This window comes from Lynx rufus, unplaced genomic scaffold (assembly GCF_022079265.1).
Source record: "Lynx rufus isolate CCGP_SWC_20201006 ecotype Redwood Valley unplaced genomic scaffold, mLynRuf1.p SCAF_16, whole genome shotgun sequence".
Classification (NCBI taxonomy): domain Eukaryota; kingdom Metazoa; phylum Chordata; class Mammalia; order Carnivora; family Felidae; genus Lynx; species Lynx rufus.
Window position 1 is genome coordinate 45,121,506 of NW_025814830.1, and position 8,049 is coordinate 45,129,554.

The following is an 8,049-nucleotide window of genomic DNA, read 5'->3' on the forward strand; positions in this document are numbered from 1 at the left end:
AAACACAAAACCTGTCTCCTCAACCCCTGAAACTCCACCTGCATCTACGACCACCTCTTCCTTCAACCTCGTAGGGTCAAAAGTTGATCCCTCCCCACGTGCCCTGGATCCCTCTCTCTCCTTCCTTCCCTTGACTCCGCTCCATCAACTGTCCCCTTGCACATACCTTCAGTGTCCCCTCCAATCCTCAGCATTTTAATACGCTCAAGTCTCTCCCAACTGACTTGAGAAATACAAGAAAGGCTCCATAACAGTCTTCCAATGGTGATTTTTAATTTTACAAATTCTGAATTATAAAAATTGTGGTCTTTGTAAACAACACAAACGTAGAAGGAAATTAAGATCTCCCATCATGCAAAATACTCAATTCCAGGGCTGATGAAATTTGCCCAGACTTATTTATCTTGCAGCACGTGCTCCCCTGACACCCACCTGTGTGCCACCACCTGTCTTAAAGTCCTTTTTGTTACACCTCGGTGATTGCACAGTCTGCCGGCGGGTTACACCAAAATTTACTATGACGTCACAACCTGTCTTTTTCACTTGACAAGAAGGGCTTCCTATGGTATCTGTCACTTTCCCCCCTTTCCACCGTCCCGAACCCAAGCGGTTAAGCTCCCGTCCCGCATGCCGGAATACTGCTCTCACCAAGAATGCCACTGTTGCCACCTTCCAGGGACACCGGGCCCATCTCACTCACCCTCTCCACAGCACTGAACACCGCCTATCGCTCCCGCTACTCACGCACTCTGTCCCTGTTTTATTTTGACACCGACTACCCCGGTCACATCTACACCGCCTTCTCTCCCCTGCCCATCCTTCTGTGTTGCTGTCCCTCAGGGTGTCTGGGACCAGCTTCTCCTCTCAGTTTGCCACCCTCCAGGGTCATTTCACGCGTACCAAGACTGACGCCTAAGCCCACAACAGCCCCGAGCTTTACATCTGCACCTCGAGCTGAACAATGGCCACGTCCACTTGGGTTCCCGTGGGTCACACCGAGCACATCCAGAAGGGAAACCCACCTGCCTCAATCTCCAAATCTGCTCCACTTCTGTGTCCCGCAGTGACACCATACACAAGAATCCCAGGTGTCACCTCCTCTCTCACCTCCCTCTCTCTCACCTCCTCTATGCGGCCAACCGTCATGGACTAGCAATTCCACAGGCGACGTTTCCCTCAGACCATCGACTTCTCCCCCTCCTCACTGCCATTACCTGAGTACAGACCGCCATCCCCACTCAGATGAAGGCAGAAGCTTCCCGACAGGGCTTCCGCACACCATTCTCCCCACCCCCCCCCTCAATCCTTCCGAGGAGGGGCGTGGGGGGAGGCTTCTCAAATGAAACTCTTGTTCACACCCCTCCTCAAAACTCTGCAATGGCTTTCTGATGCCCTGAGGAAAAAAGCATTCTCCTGAACAGGAAGTGTGCAAGATCCTTCATCATCAGGCTCATTCCTGACCTCTGGTCTCTTTCTCTCCTCTCCAGCCAGACGGACATACTTATAATTCCTCCAACAGGACAGGCATTGAGTCTCTCTGAAACCCCCAGGATCTGGGCACACTGTTCCTTCGAACCACACGGCATAGTTCCTGCCCCCCTGCCCCCCAAACATGGATAATCCCCTCAGCTCTCACCCTGTTTCACAGCTTATCAGACCCCCTCTCCCCCAATACCGCCTCAGGTGACTCTTCTGTGTTCTCCCACAACACCCTGCACTTCTCCAGCACAGAGCCTCCCACACTGTCACAGCCTGTTTGCCAATCAGGGAAACGGCACAACGACCCCGCTGAAAATGCAGGCTTTGGGGGCAGACAGGTATGGGTCTGAAAATCTCCCCCACCTCTCATCAGCTCTATGGCTTTGAGCAAGTCATTCCATCTCTGTGCTCCAGGCTCCTCATCCACAAGGTGAGCTACGAACACCTGCCTCGCCGGGTTGCCACAAAGACTACAGGAATACAGACAATACAGGAAAAGCATGGTAACTGGCACCCGAGAAGCACTCAGTAAGTGCTAGTTGTTAGTCTCCTCTTACAATGGAGCTCTCTGGGAGCTGAGACCAGTTACCACTTCAACGTGATTCTGCCGGCATTCAGGGTAGGCACCTAGGAAATACAATCAACGGAGGAATGAGAATATACAATAAACGAGACGGGAAAAAATTCAGTGAGGACTCTGAGATCTTGAGGCTAGGCTCCAAGATTTCAGGGGATATCTAAATCACGTAGAGTAATTTTTTAGAATTGTTTTCGGGTTTATTTGTTTTTCAGAGAGAGAAAGGGAGCCAGCAGGAGCCGGGGAGGGGCCACAGAGGGAGAGTATCTTAAGCAGGCTCCACGCTGAGCATGAAGCCCGATCTGGGGCTCATCCCATGACCCTGGGATCGTGACTTGAGCCAAATCCAAGAGTGGGACACTCAACCAACTGAGCCACCCAGGCCGGTAGAGAAGAATCTGAAGATGTCAGAGACAAAGAAATAAAAGGTGTAGCCGGGTTCAAAATAAGTTATATTTAAAAACAAAAAACAAAAAACTAAGATGGCCCTATAATATTCTCTCCCTCTAGGAAGAATCGCTAAGGCAACCTCAATATTGGGACTGGTTATGCTCACACCTGCTTACGACAAGAAGAGCAAGGGACAGCTCCAAGTCCCTCTGGGTTGTTCCCCTGTATGGTCCCAGCGTGTGTACAAATGGGACCCCACTTGTACCGCTTGTGCCGCTGGTCACAAGGAAGCCTAGTGAGTGGAGCTCGACCGACACACTTCCCACTCTTGCCTCAGCAGAAGGGCCACCTGGGACATTTCTTTCAAACAGACAGACAAAAACCCCAACCCTATCCCAGCCTCTTTCTCTGGAGAGTCTGATCCTGCTGGTCCCGGGTGTGTATCTGTCAAAACGTGCAACCAGGTGATCAGGCAAGTTTAAGAAATTAATACATATCCCTAGCGCTGGAAAAGTGTGCCCCGTGGCCGGCACCGGCTCCCCTCCTCCCCTTCCCCCCTCCTCCCCCCCCCCCCGCCCGCATGCCCAGAGGTCACGCTTACAGAGATTCCCGAATCTAATGTGAATGTCCTTCACAGGGGTCCCGAGTGACCAAACATCACGAAGACAGTTCACCACCCTGGCCTACACTTTTCCCGGTAACTCGGCTTGCCGCACTCTGCAGCAGGCTTACAAGTTAGCGAAGCAGAGGCGGACCGCACGTCTCCAGGCGGGAAAACGATTGCACCTGCAGAGGGAGAAGGGCGGGCGACACCAGCCAAACCCGCGCCAGGCGCTGTGCAAGCCCGAGGCGGGGAGCCCGAAGCCAGGGCACCCCGGCCGCTCTGGACATCGGGCTGAGGAGCGCAGGCCCGGGAGCAGCCGTGCACGGGGCCCCAAGGCCCGGACCCCGGACCCCTTCGGCCGGACGCCGCACAGCCGCAGACCTACTGAGAGAGACGAGGCAGACCCACTCCCGCCCCGGGCCGCCGGAGTCCCCAGCGACCCCGCAGGAGCGACAGGAAACGAGGGGCGGCCGCGACCCCCCCGAGGAAGACCAAAGCGAAAAGGGGGGCGCTGAGACCCGCGCGGAGGGGAGGCCAGAGCGGCCCCGCCGCCGTCTCCTTACCTCACGGGCCGCCGCGGGCTCCGCCGTCAGCAGCACCCCGGCGGCAGCGGGACAGCAGCCACAACAGTTGCCGGGGGTCCCGCCGCCAGAAACGGGGCACTGGGAATGGGAAGGGGGCGGGGCGGAGGGAGTAAAAAGTTCCGGGGAAGCGGGAGAGACCGCGACCTTCCGCGCTTTACGGCCCCCGGCAAGGGTACGCCCGCGCGTGCCGGCACACGCGCACGCGCGCCGGCACACGCGCACGCGCGCGCCGTGACGTCCCCGCGGCGGCCCCGCCCCTGCCACGTGGGGCTTGTTTGGGTCTCGCGAGGCCCCGCCCCGGGAGCTCGGCCCCCCGCCCCAGTGGTCCAGGCTGCTTTCTGAAGTGTGCAAGTGGAGCGGGGATGCTGCGGTGGGTCGCCGGCCTTGCCGGGGTGTCGGGAGCGCGGGGCTTCGCTCTGCCCTCCAGGCGCCCTGCCGCTTCTGTCCCCGAGCGGGTCCGCGGCTCAAAGCCACTCTAGTCCCTGGCGCAAAAGGGCGGCGTGGACCGACAGTCCCTTGTCTCTGGAAGGCGCTCGGCTCTTCCTTGGGCCAGGCTCTAGCAGAGCGTCTGAAATCCGGTCTGCGGGCCTGGCCCGACCTCGGAGGCGGGTTTTAGCGACCCTGAGCTCTGGGCGGGATCTCACTCTGCGCCTTCCTGGCTTGCCTGGGCCCGAGGAAGCGGAGTCATTCACCCCGTCTTCTGAGAAGCCTCCCGTCCAGTCCTCCCTTCCTATCGCGTGGCCCTGTTTTCTTTCCCTCGTGGAACTCATCACTATCTAAAGTATGTGTTCGCTGACTGCCTTTGCCACCAGTTGCACGCCCCGGACCCTGTCGACAGAACCTCAATCTTAGGCACGGCAGCACTTGCAGCAGCGCTTGGCGCATGGTCCAGTCAGTATTTCTTTGAATGGGGAGCGTCCTGAGGGCACGGCCGCCCCTGCACGGTGGGCCACACTCTCCACTTCCCGGTCTTGGGATTGAAGCCCGTCTTGCCACACGAGCCAGTCTTGTGTCCTTATGGCCTCTGATGATGGGATTCCGCAGTGCACAAGAACCAGAGGGCTGCTGCCATTTTAGGGGGTGGCAGGAAAGCTCAGGGCACCAGGCCGGCCCACAACCTGCACAACTGTCTACCCACTGACTCGCCAGTTAACTCACACGCTACATTGCACCGGGTTCTGGCTGCCTGAGGATGGAAACTCCGCCTCTTGCTGGTCTGACGCATAAAAGTTGAAGACATTCTGCGCTTCTGTGCAGAGAAATTCTTCAGTATTTTAGCTAATGGCTTAGAGCTTGGTGTCACCTGACTGCCCAAAAGGGAGAGGAAATAGACCAACCCATCTGAGGTTGTATTCTTGAGGACGTCCCAGATGTGGCAGTTTGCGGAGAAAAACTTCACAAGTTTTCCTGATGAGTAGTTTCACCTATGCCATTTTCAGGCTTGTGAATTGGGGAGAAACCTAGTTGTCTGTACGAAACGGTGGGTGAAATGAAGTGATGGTGTTGTAAATTCCATTCCGTTTACGTGCAGTTAAGTAGTGAACACGCTGTACGCATTTCTCCCTGCTTACCTCAACCATCACTATTTTTTTGATGTTTATTTATTTTGAGAGAGGGAGAGAGAACAAGCAGGGGAGAGGGGCAGAGAGAGAAGGAGAGAGAGAGAGGATCCCAAGCAGACTCTGCACCACCAGTGCAGAGCCGGACGCAGGACTGGGACCCACCAACGCTGAGATCATGACCTGAGCCCAAATCAAGAGTCAGACGCTCAACCGCCTGAGCCACCCAGGTGCCCCTCAACCGTCACTATTTTACATCTCCACGTTAAAAGGCTAAGTCCCACGGCTCCTTTATTGTCGACGTTGATTCTTGTACTTTCTAGGCTCTCATACCCACCAAATGCCCTATTCTTCAGGAGGACTGACTGTTTTCTCTTCTGGGCTTCTCCTACCCCACGAAACGTCAGAGTGACTTCTTGTACGATACTTCACAGAGCAGACCATCCCATGCACAGTTACACGTCTTGACAGGACTTTTCACTCGTGGTATTTGGATTCACCGTTGCAAACATTCTGCCTTCTTGGTTTTCTGTCTCGCAAGGACTGAAATTACCAGGGGTGGGGAGGATAGTTTCAGCATCTTTTCAAAAGATCCATGCCAGGATTTCCTTTGCACACCAGGAACTGGAGCTCGGAGCAACTCTCTGCTCCAAGACCGGTTCGGTTCTCGGTTCTCATGCCTTACGCCAGAATGTCCCACGGTAGGTGTAGACAGGAAGGACAAAGAGAAAGTCAATCACTCGGTCTGAGGGTTCCCCTCCACCCCCCATAGCCTCTCTTCCCCAGATCAAAGGCCTGGCCTGCTGGGGAGAAAGTTTCTGCGGCTTGTTTCAATCAAGGGGTTTCTAGCAGCACAGTCAACGCTTCACTCTCCGGTGTGCTCTTGGGATACAGGAAAATGCCGTTGTAATTATCGTACAGCGCTGTAACTCCTTATTTACATCTTGTAAATGTGCATTTTGCTCAGCCCCTCTCTGTGTGTGTGTAGTGACAGCAGGTGGTGCTGAGGACACGTGAGGCATTTTAGGGCACGGGCTCTTTCACAGGAGCCCCGGGGACTCGAGGCGCCCAGAGTGACCAGCATTTCTGCCTCCGCGGGCGCGGTATTAACATCCTACCCTGTATTTCCATCAAGCCGGAGTTTAATTAACGTGTTCTTTTCATGCGACTGGGTCTGCAAATGAATAAATAGACACGTTAATTACTCTGGCTGAGTCCACTGTGAAACGTGCTTCATGTTTGGCGACAGGGTGTTAAGTATTTGCCATAACAGAGGATAAACACGGTACACAAAACCGTATCCATCTGTGTTACCAGAGCATAAAACAGGATTTGGAAACCAAGGCACAGCACACACAGGCATCCCATCACCCTCCGCGCAGTGGCGGCATGGCTAGAGACAGATAGCCTCCCTTACTCTTCTGAAGGTTTGAGGACTCACATCTAAGTCTCTAACACGCGGAAGACTGAACCAGCCAAGAAAGTGCTAAGCATGCGGTAGGCACCAGCGGTGGTGCCTCGGAATCGTCTCGGGACACGTAAAGCAACACCCTCTGAGTGAACTGGAATCAACCAGGCTAGAAGTCTGACCCGGAGGTTGCGTCCGGACTCCTTAGCGTGTGGCAGAGCACGGTCCTCACGGTGGAACTCGCTCTGGGCCCACACACTGTGCGACGCTGGGGCCCGATTCCTGGCCTGTTTGCCCCGTGTGTGTGTGTGCGTGCGGCTCATCTTTCCTCTCACCCTGCTCTCCACTCACACCCGCCAGACCCATCTCTCGCTCGCTGAGATGCCCTTCCTGGCACCTGTCCCGCTGTGCTCGGGGAAGAGTTCTGCATTTAGAATCGAATGCCCCCGCCCCCCAAGCCCCTCCAGTCAGCCTGGCAGACCGTCCAGAATTGCAGAACCTCAGCCCACATCACCACCATCTCTCGGCGAAGCCTCCCCTTCCCCACAACACCTGGTCTCCCTTTGGTGTGGCCGCTGGACTCTCTCCGCCTCTGTCTTTACGTGGTCCTCTCCCCTCCTCGCGTGTCAGTCCCTCCCAAGAGGACTGGCTTCCCCGTAACCATCTTGTGCTGCGCCCTGCATCCACCAGATGATTACTTGAGGGAAAGCGGTGAGCGCGAGCTCCGTTTGCCAATCTGTGAAATGGCAGTTTCGTCGTGGCCTCGGGGCCTCGGAGAGCAGACGGGACTCTTTTCTGCCTTGGGTGTACCAACTCACCGGTAGGTGGCGCTGAGACACGTGAATTGAGGTTTCCCGGGTCTCCCAGCCCCGCATCTGGAGTGCAGGTAGTCAGGATTAACCAGAAACCCAAATCAGACTCGTCAAATCTCCCCCTGAGAGGTGATAATCCATGCGGCCCCCGTGACACGGGAGGGACTGAGGAGAGGCTCTTTGGTGCAGTTCGTAAAGAGCGAGGTGCGCTTTCCTTCCTGCTGTCCTCACCTCGAGGGGCCTCTGTAGAGTTAGGGGCCCTCAGACACTTGCATCTGGGGCATCATCTGACTCAGTCCCCCAGAGTCCGAGGTCAGAGGGTCGCTGTCCTATTTGGTCAAGAGCATAACTTTGGAGCTGACCTGGCCTGGGTCTGAATGCCTGCACCGCCTCTTCCTTGGTGGATGACTCTGGGATGTTAGCTTTCCTGAGCCGCCTCTGGATTAGGCACCAATAGAGACCATATAGAAAGAGAGAAGGAGAGCCTATAGGAGATATATATATCTATACATATAGATATATAAATATATATATATATATATAATATATAGATAATACAAAAATTTTAAAGCTCCCATATATATATACACACATATACATATATGGTATGTGGGTATATATCCATATACCTCCCTC

At 55.1% G+C, this 8,049-nt stretch overlaps 1 protein-coding gene across 2 annotated transcripts in view; it reads right to left on the minus strand.

Moving 5' to 3' along the window:
- LOC124511485 (pyruvate dehydrogenase phosphatase regulatory subunit, mitochondrial) overlaps positions 1–3,808 on the minus strand; it is a 37,175-nt gene extending 33,367 nt beyond the window's left edge. For both annotated transcript variants that reach the window (XR_006961907.1, XM_047078757.1), the window contains exon 1: positions 3,614–3,808. The gene's annotated coding sequence lies outside the window, so the exon portion shown is untranslated. The remainder of the gene's footprint in view (positions 1–3,613) is intronic.
- Between the last annotated feature and the right edge of the window lie 4,241 nt (positions 3,809–8,049).